Source organism: Ostrinia furnacalis, unplaced genomic scaffold, assembly GCF_004193835.3.
Source record: "Ostrinia furnacalis isolate ACB-3 unplaced genomic scaffold, ASM419383v2 OfSCF2407, whole genome shotgun sequence".
NCBI classification, from domain to species: Eukaryota; Metazoa; Arthropoda; class Insecta; order Lepidoptera; family Crambidae; genus Ostrinia; species Ostrinia furnacalis.
Genome location: NW_021132646.1, coordinates 37,007 through 45,983, shown reverse-complemented (window position 1 = coordinate 45,983; position 8,977 = coordinate 37,007). Strand labels below are relative to the sequence as shown.

The following is an 8,977-nucleotide window of genomic DNA, read 5'->3' as shown; positions in this document are numbered from 1 at the left end:
ACAGACAGTCGTATAAGTATGTTTTATTTGCACTGTATTTCTAGTATTTGAACTATTCTTCAAAACGAATGTATGTTTATCAGTCTACATCTACTCATATTAGTTCCGACGTTATTGTAGCTCAAAGAGACCCTTTCACAGCGCTCGCATAGCGCTGTTAGTCATGTTGTCGGATTAGGTTGTGGAATTCCTTCAGGCAGTGCATCGCCACAAATGTTAACCTTTGCTTTTTTGCATTGCTAGTCCCCATCTGTAATGATATCTGGAGTTTAGTATTACTGTTTAGCGTATACAACGTGACAAGTAGATATACCATTCAATTTCAATAACATGTATTCTGCAATAACAGAACATCAACAAATGACCTACAACATATTTTCAATATAGGAAAAATTTTCATCATCTACAACGTTACTAGTTAAGATGTCCCGATGATACTTCGATTTTCTTACAAGAATAACGTGACATATAAATAATTTCTCTTTTACTTTGCTTTTTGTTTTACAAGAACACTGTGATAAGTATGACGTGCCACATTGTCGAATAAAATAAAAATATTTTAAAAACTTACCTTTGTCATCAATACCGCGGTATCCTCGAGATGTCACGTTTTTCTTAAAAACGAAGAGCACCTCACATCTCAAAGCGCAGGTGGCAACTGAACTGTCACAGTGTCGAAGCCAACTAGATCGCCGAACGAGCCAGCGCTATAACGTAATATTTTGTCTCTTTCTCTCATAGTATTGTTGTTTTTGGAGTAACAAAAACCCTGTTTTTGGAGATAAAAGAACGCAAGATTGCGGTTCAGAATTTCGGTAAAACAAAAAATCGTATATGTCGAGATGTCACAGTGTCGTCGCAAATGGGCGAAGTGTGCTTCACACGTTATCACAACTTGAGCTAGAACTATGGTGGAAAGGCTATATCTTCCAAGCGACTAAAATCTCAAAGAGAGCCCAGTGTTTACTAATAAAATAACTAGGCAGCAATGAATTGTTTCGGTGATTTTTAGTAACGTCAAGGACTGGAAAAGCATGTAGAATTGAATTTAAAAATCTTCTACCTACCTACTAGGATTCCATTATCTTACTTTAAGACCGTTTTATTAACTTAGGGGTTAAAATTTTCTAACCCATAATCTCCTAACCAACTTAGTACTCTGAACAGGATACAAAATCTTCACTTCAATGATCTGAATTAAATACCTTTTAGTATTAGGTACCTTTTTTTTCTGCGATACAAATTATCAACATCGTCCAAAATAGGTAGGAGAAATAAATACCCCAATCAGTTAAATCAGTGCAGTCAATCAAATTAATTAAAATACTAAAATATTTTTTCTTATTAACCCACTAAAGGGCAACCCAATAAACAACAAACTATAAAACTGCGAAATCTTATAAAACTAATAGCATGCTTTAAATAGCAAATGACCATAGAGTCAGTTAAAAAGGTCTACTTGGCTACGTGTTTTTACCAAGTAGGCAGTCAAACTTTATGGTTTTACGAGGGCCATAGCGCAGAAGTACCTTCTTAATGAACAGCTTTATTTATAAAGAATTAGACCACCGTCTGTTGATAAATTAGCGTATGTGCCGACAAAATAGGGGCACCAAATTAAAACGTCTTAATTTTATTGGTCCTTCGAGCCTGATGTTTTATTGTGCCCTATTTGAGTTGTAAAGATACTGGGTTCCTCCCGAGCACTTGATTGAGGATTCGTCTTGACTAGTACACGATTGTTCCTGGAAAGGATTTTAATGATGTTTTTTATGCATTTTAATGAGACTACATTTTGATATTATGCTACCACCTTGCAAGAATCTTGCAGGGATTCAGATTATCTCGTTTTAGTCTTCACTTTTGTGTAATTAAATCCTGTGCCAAACTACAATTTATGAGAACTCGCCTACGCGTCTATTTCAAAACACACAGTGGTAAGTATGCATGCAGTATAACTAATTCAAAGCAATAAATAATTATGTTAAAGTAACAAACGAGCAGGCAGACGAGAAAAAAATAACGATATACGTTAATACAATGTAAGCTACATGATAAACCACATGGCAATTTGTTCCAAATTCAATTTTCCCAAAATCGTCGAAATTCATTTGTTTAATAAGGAAGCCGCTGCAATGTCATAAACCCTGCGCCTGCGCTGTCTTAAAGCATTCCCAAGCCACTTGCAACATTATGAACTACCACTTAACGTCACTTCGCAAAAAAATCGGTTGCGTTTCCAGAGAAAATTAAGCATATTGTCACAAATCTACCCAATAACATAATACAAACAAAAAACACCATCCGAAAATTAATTGAATTTTTATTTTAGGCCATATCCAAGAGCATAAGTTATCCGTTGAAACGCAATTAAAATCATAAACATGTGTCTCTTGCCTTACGAGGCCTTAAAATTGTCTACGGGCCCGTAAATTAAAGTTTTTAAGCGATAGAATTTATATTAAGCTCCCAACATGATTTTATTTTATTTTTTAAATAAACTAAGGAGCTGCTTGGACTAATTCTGTGTGGAATTAAAAGCGTGGCGTCCACAAATCTGGGCATTTTATTGTGTATGGCTGTTGAGGAAGCTTCCAATTGGATGGACGGCTCTATGCTGTAAGAGCTCATGGGAGAACAAATATAGTTAAAACCGACCTTAAATTTCGAAAAACTACAGCTAATTTATCATGAAATTTAAAGCGACATGTTACAGTAAAAGTGTCCTAACTCAATCAGAGAATAAATTAAATGTAGAGCAGTTATATTAAAACCAACATAAAAACGGGGTACTTATGAAGATAAAGGCAAAATAATTATCATCGGGTAATCATACAAATAAATAATTTGTACAAAATAAAATACTTTTGTGACCTTATAGGTGACCCTATAAATAAGTTTGTGTAAACACATGGTGTTTTAGTAACATTTTAGAGTACCCAATGCTTAAAAATATATAATTATTTGTGACGCTATTGAATTAGGTAAGAGTCTGAGCTCCTGTATCTGCCTAGCATAAAGTCTTTACCCTGATTAAAAAAGAAACAAATTAAATCCATGGCTGTTACCTGTATGACACCGTCCAAATTAGTGGGTCATTCTTTTTTGTGATCAGCATGTCGCCATAAACGCAATATGATGGGCCACAGAGCGGTAATTACGAAGTTATTTATTATGAAAAAGGGTTCTCTTTGAATGTTATTTAAATAAAACATTTTAGCATTTAAATTGGCTTTGAACCTATTTATATTTTCTCATTATGTTGTTAGCGTTTGATTCGTTTTTGTTTTTCAAAAAATTGTCTCACCTCTCATTAAGTTCGGTTTGAGATGTGATTTGATTTCCAAATAATTATGTTAATACAAACACGTTTGTGAATCTAAATACAGCCTAATTACTTGTGATTATGAACGCAAAATTAAGCTTCAACTAATACTGATTAAAGAAATAATTTACACCTCACAAGTTAATTTTCAAAATTTTATTAAGAACTTTTTAGGGTGAAAATCGAATGAAGTCCTCCCTGACCGAGTACGGAGTGATCATAAAAACAGCTTTGAACGATTACGGCAAAGTGATCGTAATGAAATAATTCGCAACACTTTATTAAGCTTACATTGCTCTAAATGAATTCCAATCGTCTTAGCGGGCGGTAATCATTAAAAAGTATAATTAACAGGCCATTTTGGACCGTATTTCCATAATTTTAAGGGTGATTAAGGTTTCACAAATTGAGATGTTCGCAGTTGGATTAAGCTTCGTGTTCGTAAGTGCGTCAGACCTAATTTGTAGGTAATTGAATGAAGTTAAAGTGTTTGTTTGCGTGTTCGAAGAATGTAAAGGCCGATTTACATCGTCTTATTTAATTTAGTTGTAGTTTAGCTGATTGCATTCAATGAAATTAGCGTACAACTGCCAGATGAAATGTGGATAATATTGTTCATGGTATTTGAATGAAATGGCGCTTAGCTAGGTTAAAGCTGGAATAAAATGCTAGCTAAGCGGATTGTGTGATGACAACGAACATTTATAACACAAAGAGTCAATCCGTATAATTCTATGTGGTTTTAAACTGCAACAAAATTGACACTTAAAATGACCGCATATTGATGTAATGTGAGATTTTATTTAGAGATCCGCATAAACATTTCGTTACTAAAGTACGTAATGAAGTCATTGCAGAATTATGATTATTTCTCCACTTAATTATGGATTTTTTAAAATTAAATACTATTATTAAATACAAAATAGCTCTAGTATCTTTTTGACTACTCAATACTCGTAACATAATAATATGTATATCTATTGCTGTACATAAAGTTAACTATTCACCAAGATCTAATTCTAGCTCCAACCTACTTGTCAGTAGAGCAGTAGGTACATACTTCAGTATCAGTATCAGCACAATGTAGCTGCTCTATCGTTCGTTCGTTCGTTTCAGCCAAATGACGTCCACTGCTGGACAAAGGCCTCCTCTAAGGTTTTCCACAATGCACGGTCCTGCGCTGCCCGCATCCAGGCTCTTCCCGCGACCTTTACCAGATCTTCGGTCCACCTAGTAGGAGGCCTGCCCACTGCTGCTCTATACTAACAAACTCATAGATATAAACATCTAATACATCTTCTTATTAAAAGAAATTGAAAGCTCTATTAAATAACTACGACAGAACTCAAATAACAAAATAAACACACTTGACCGCTCCGCAACGCTCCGTTGCGACTTGCGGTACAAATAAAAAATGTCGTAACCGCACTTCATCACACAATTAAATTCTGACTAAGAAAGGGTATCGATGGCGACCATTACGGGCCCCATTGTTACCATTCGACTCACAATGCCTTACTTATGACCCGTTTAGGACATGAAAAAAGAAATGGCCAGGCGCGGACACACGTGTCGCGACGACGGCGAATAGAAGGGGAGGCCTATGTACAGTGTGAACATCCTGTTTCTGAAATGATGATGATGATGAGATGGGAAGAGCTCCAGAATGCATCGTCCTGTGGCGTATACAAATTTTTATGTTAGTTACTAGTAATACAAAATATTACATTGAGTAACGAAATGTCACATACTATTTTCCAGCTATGCTTTCTGCTAATTTAGTTTTTTTAGCAAATACAAAGTAAAACTGCAAATATGTTTTAATTTTTCCTCATTCGTTAAGAACGTAAGTAGCTGCCATGACCCATTTTACTTCCATGTCTTTCGCTATTTGGAAAAATGAAGCCTTTACTTCCTTTCCCTTTCATTTTAGCTGCGAGTGTTTCTTATTAAGATTTCTTCAAGTTAGGTAGGTACTTGATTGTTTTTGAATTTGACTTTTTTAGAAGCCGTCGACTATACAAGACTATTTCAGCTTTTTACAAACCTAAACTTATGTAAAATACCTCTAGGATAAAAATATGTTCGCCGAACACTCCAGCCGTGTGTATCAACATTATTCTGGACCATAACAAATCCGTCAGATCAACGCCGCCGCTCGACGGCCAGTTACGGCTGTGTATGAATATTATGATCGTTTCTTATTGTTATTAACACCAACTTGTAGGTGTACAGACGGCAAATCAGAATATAGTTTATTGCAAAATGGCACCTATCACAACTGGTTAAGGTGCTACAATTTTAACTAGATTATGCTGTTTGATACCTTTGTGTTATAATAATGTAATCTTGTGATATAAGTAGATATTATATGGTATACATTCGACAAACTAAGTAATAGACTACAAAATTTTCTTGCATTGCAAAACACACCAATTTTAACCCATTTACTTGCAACATTGTTTAATTTGATAAATGATGACATCAGTACATCAGTAAAAAATATTTCATGATATTTTTGTAGATTCAGTGTACAAAATTGTCTACTTTCAAGATAGTTATTTTAATTTATAACTTACATTTTAAAATTTATATCTACATAGGTACAAGTATTTTTAAAATACTAAGATTTACAAACAAAGAATTGGTTCGTCATGTCTAAACTTCTTTTTCAAAGAATTAGAAGAAAGATAGTAACTATTTACAAAACTAATATACCCCTTTCACTTGCCATTGCCGACTCTATTGTAATGGACGAGATACTAAAGGATGGAAGTTGTAAGTGTAGCAGTAGGCTAACCATAATGTAGTAACTAATCCAGGATTTAAATAGCATTAGATAAAATTAATAGGTAGTTAATTGTAATGTTTGAAATTAATAAATAACATAGAAATTAAATCTAAACCTAACACAAACTAAAATGAGAAGAGCTGCTTGCTTGATGGACCGACAGCCTAGAAATAGTACCTACTGGTAGCTGGATGAAAATAGCAGAGTGAAGACACAACTGCTTGTATATAAAGCATAGCGGTATTATAGGTAAGCATTTTTTTTGTAAATACATACATAATTATTTTCGTAAATACATAAAATTCATCGTTTTAATTTCTGCCCGGCCGGGGATCGAACCCGGGACCTCTCGGCATAGCAGTCCGTTCTGAACCACTACACCAACGGCCGACAAATATTAGTTGCTTTAGTGTTAATAGCTCAGTGTGTAACATTTTATAGGATGTATTTACCACCATGATCTGAACTTAGCATCGGTTAAGCTCGTTGGCCACTACATCAGGAGTCAGTCTATCAAAACACATTAACTTGGTCACCACATTTATAGGAGTGGACTCATGACAGTTGATTAAAAGAGGCCGAAAGCGGCCCTGGGGGCCAGCGACAGCGCGGCGGGGCCCCTCGGCGGGGGCCCCTGATGATTGTGTTCAAAATAAATAAGTACCTCAATGAACGATTGTGCACATTCCCGCGTGTTTTATGGCCCCACGGTTGTGCGCCGATAATTTATGCGATGCGGCCGAAAAGGGTGATGTCGCATGTCGTCTAAGTAGTTTTGGTTTTGAAGTCTGGATGGTACTCAAGCTAAACATTATAGCATCGTATGTGTAAGGTCCGATATTACTACAAAAAAATGTATACTTTAATTTGTGTTGTGATCCGGCAGTTAGAGGTAAGATAGCCAGTTCCTCCATGGTTAAGGATTCCAGGTGAAGCTCGCTTCCACCTTCGGCCTGATCGTCACTTACCATCAGGTGAGATACAGGCTAAGAGCTTCCTAGTTGTGGATAAAAAAAATAGCAAAGTTTAACAAATTATTTATCAGCACATACTTATTCGAATGTATGCCATTTATCAGTACCTACATATGCTATTTTCAGAGTAAGTAATACAGATCTTAATACAGGTTTTTCTAACACCACTCCAGAACTTTAAGCTAGTGCTGAGAAGAAGTGGTGGAAAAAAGCTCTGTCACCTTAGATGGCCTTTTATATATATATATATACATATATAATTTGTTATTACACAAATTACTAATACTCCCGTTAGCCCCTCGTACTAAGCTAAATATGCTTGTGTCACGTGTGAGCTAACCACAAAGTCGAGCGGCGGCGGGGACCATACCCCGCCGCCGCGCTCGACTATTGTGGTTAGCTCTAGATATATAGAAAATAAGATATCCAAAAATACAAGTTGTGTGTCCAAAGCATCGAACCCAGGAACTCACAATAACAATCTTTATTAGCTGCGAAGATTTAATTCCCTATTCTACACGTAACTATGTCTAGTAACTTGCATAAAAAATAGCAATAACAAAGTAACCTCTAATTATTAACCTATCTTTAATCCACAGTAAACTCCTTTTAAACTTTAACAAAACACTTAACAATAGTTTAATGAAATGGGCGTAACTCACCGACTGAGATTAAAACCCCATCAAATAGCGAATAGAACACACTACCCTAAAGTTGACTACATCTAAAGGGTAGATTTGTTTATAATGGGTTTATAATGCATCTACTTGCCTCCTATAATCATTAGTGTCCTCTATTCTTTTTTTCAGTGTGTTTTCATTACTGCTGTAATCTGTGGACTAGTGTTGTTGGTAGATCAGCTATAGTTTTATCGATATTAAAAAAAATGTAAATCACACACTAGCCATAATGATGATCTATACGAGTACTCGTGGGTCTAGAATTATGTTGTAAGTACTCCATATTATAGTTAGATATTTTTTTAGAAATAATTATGATGAATGATAGTAAGTAATTGCTAGAAAGAATTTGAAAATATTGGTTTCAATTACAGTCGAAATAGATAAGCCTATCATTTTGACGGCCTGATATTGCAGTGTTATGATTATTATAAAGGACAATGTTCATTTCTGGCCTGTCATGGACAAGCTGCTAATGAAAATATGAATTTGCCAAAAATTTTTAATTAATTTTTAAAGTATTCACTTATTGTAACTTTGTATCAATTTGCCTTTATAAAAATCCAATTTAAATAGTACTTTAGGTGATAATTACAACTTCCTGTCTTTAACACTCATTTCAGTGTTGCCAAAATGAATCTTATCGTTAATAATCGATTCATATCGATTGTTGTTCGACTATGACAATTATTATTTTTTTAAATACGTATTCATTAAAATGACATTTATAAAACCTTTTTAATATTCTAATAACACTACCAAAAATATTTAAATAACTAAATGAAACCTTATTTCACACACACCTTATTTCGAGTCATCAAAAAATACAATCGATTTTTATATCGATTATTTTTATTCATCACCACATTATTAGCATGGCAACACTGAAAATATTGTCACAGCTGATAACTGTCATTTGCGTTTTGTATTTTTCATCGTGAGTGTTGTTTAGTTCTCAAAACCAAGTCTTTGCCAAAATAAAAGCAGAAGAGTGTTGTATAAGTTTCCCTTTTGACGTCTTTATTTTTTTGACCATGGTCCTCGATGCTTCCCTTCCCGATGACCCTGGCATACTCTCGAACTACGAATCTCACTCAACCAATGACCAATGGCTCACTTTAATGGAACAGATTTCACCTCGTCGAGTAAGTTTTTTTATAATTATTTTCATTATATTTTATTAAAGACATTGGCTTGATATATTTGA

At 34.7% G+C, this 8,977-nt stretch overlaps 1 long non-coding RNA gene across 1 annotated transcript; it reads right to left on the bottom strand.

The window, feature by feature from the left end:
* Nucleotides 1-608, bottom strand: LOC114355415 (uncharacterized). Its single transcript, XR_003656103.1, has 2 exons — nucleotides 572-608; nucleotides 1-250 (listed from the first exon to the last, which is right to left on the bottom strand). It is a non-coding gene; the product is annotated as an uncharacterized LOC114355415 (long non-coding RNA).
* Nucleotides 609-8,977: the final 8,369 nt, after the last annotated feature.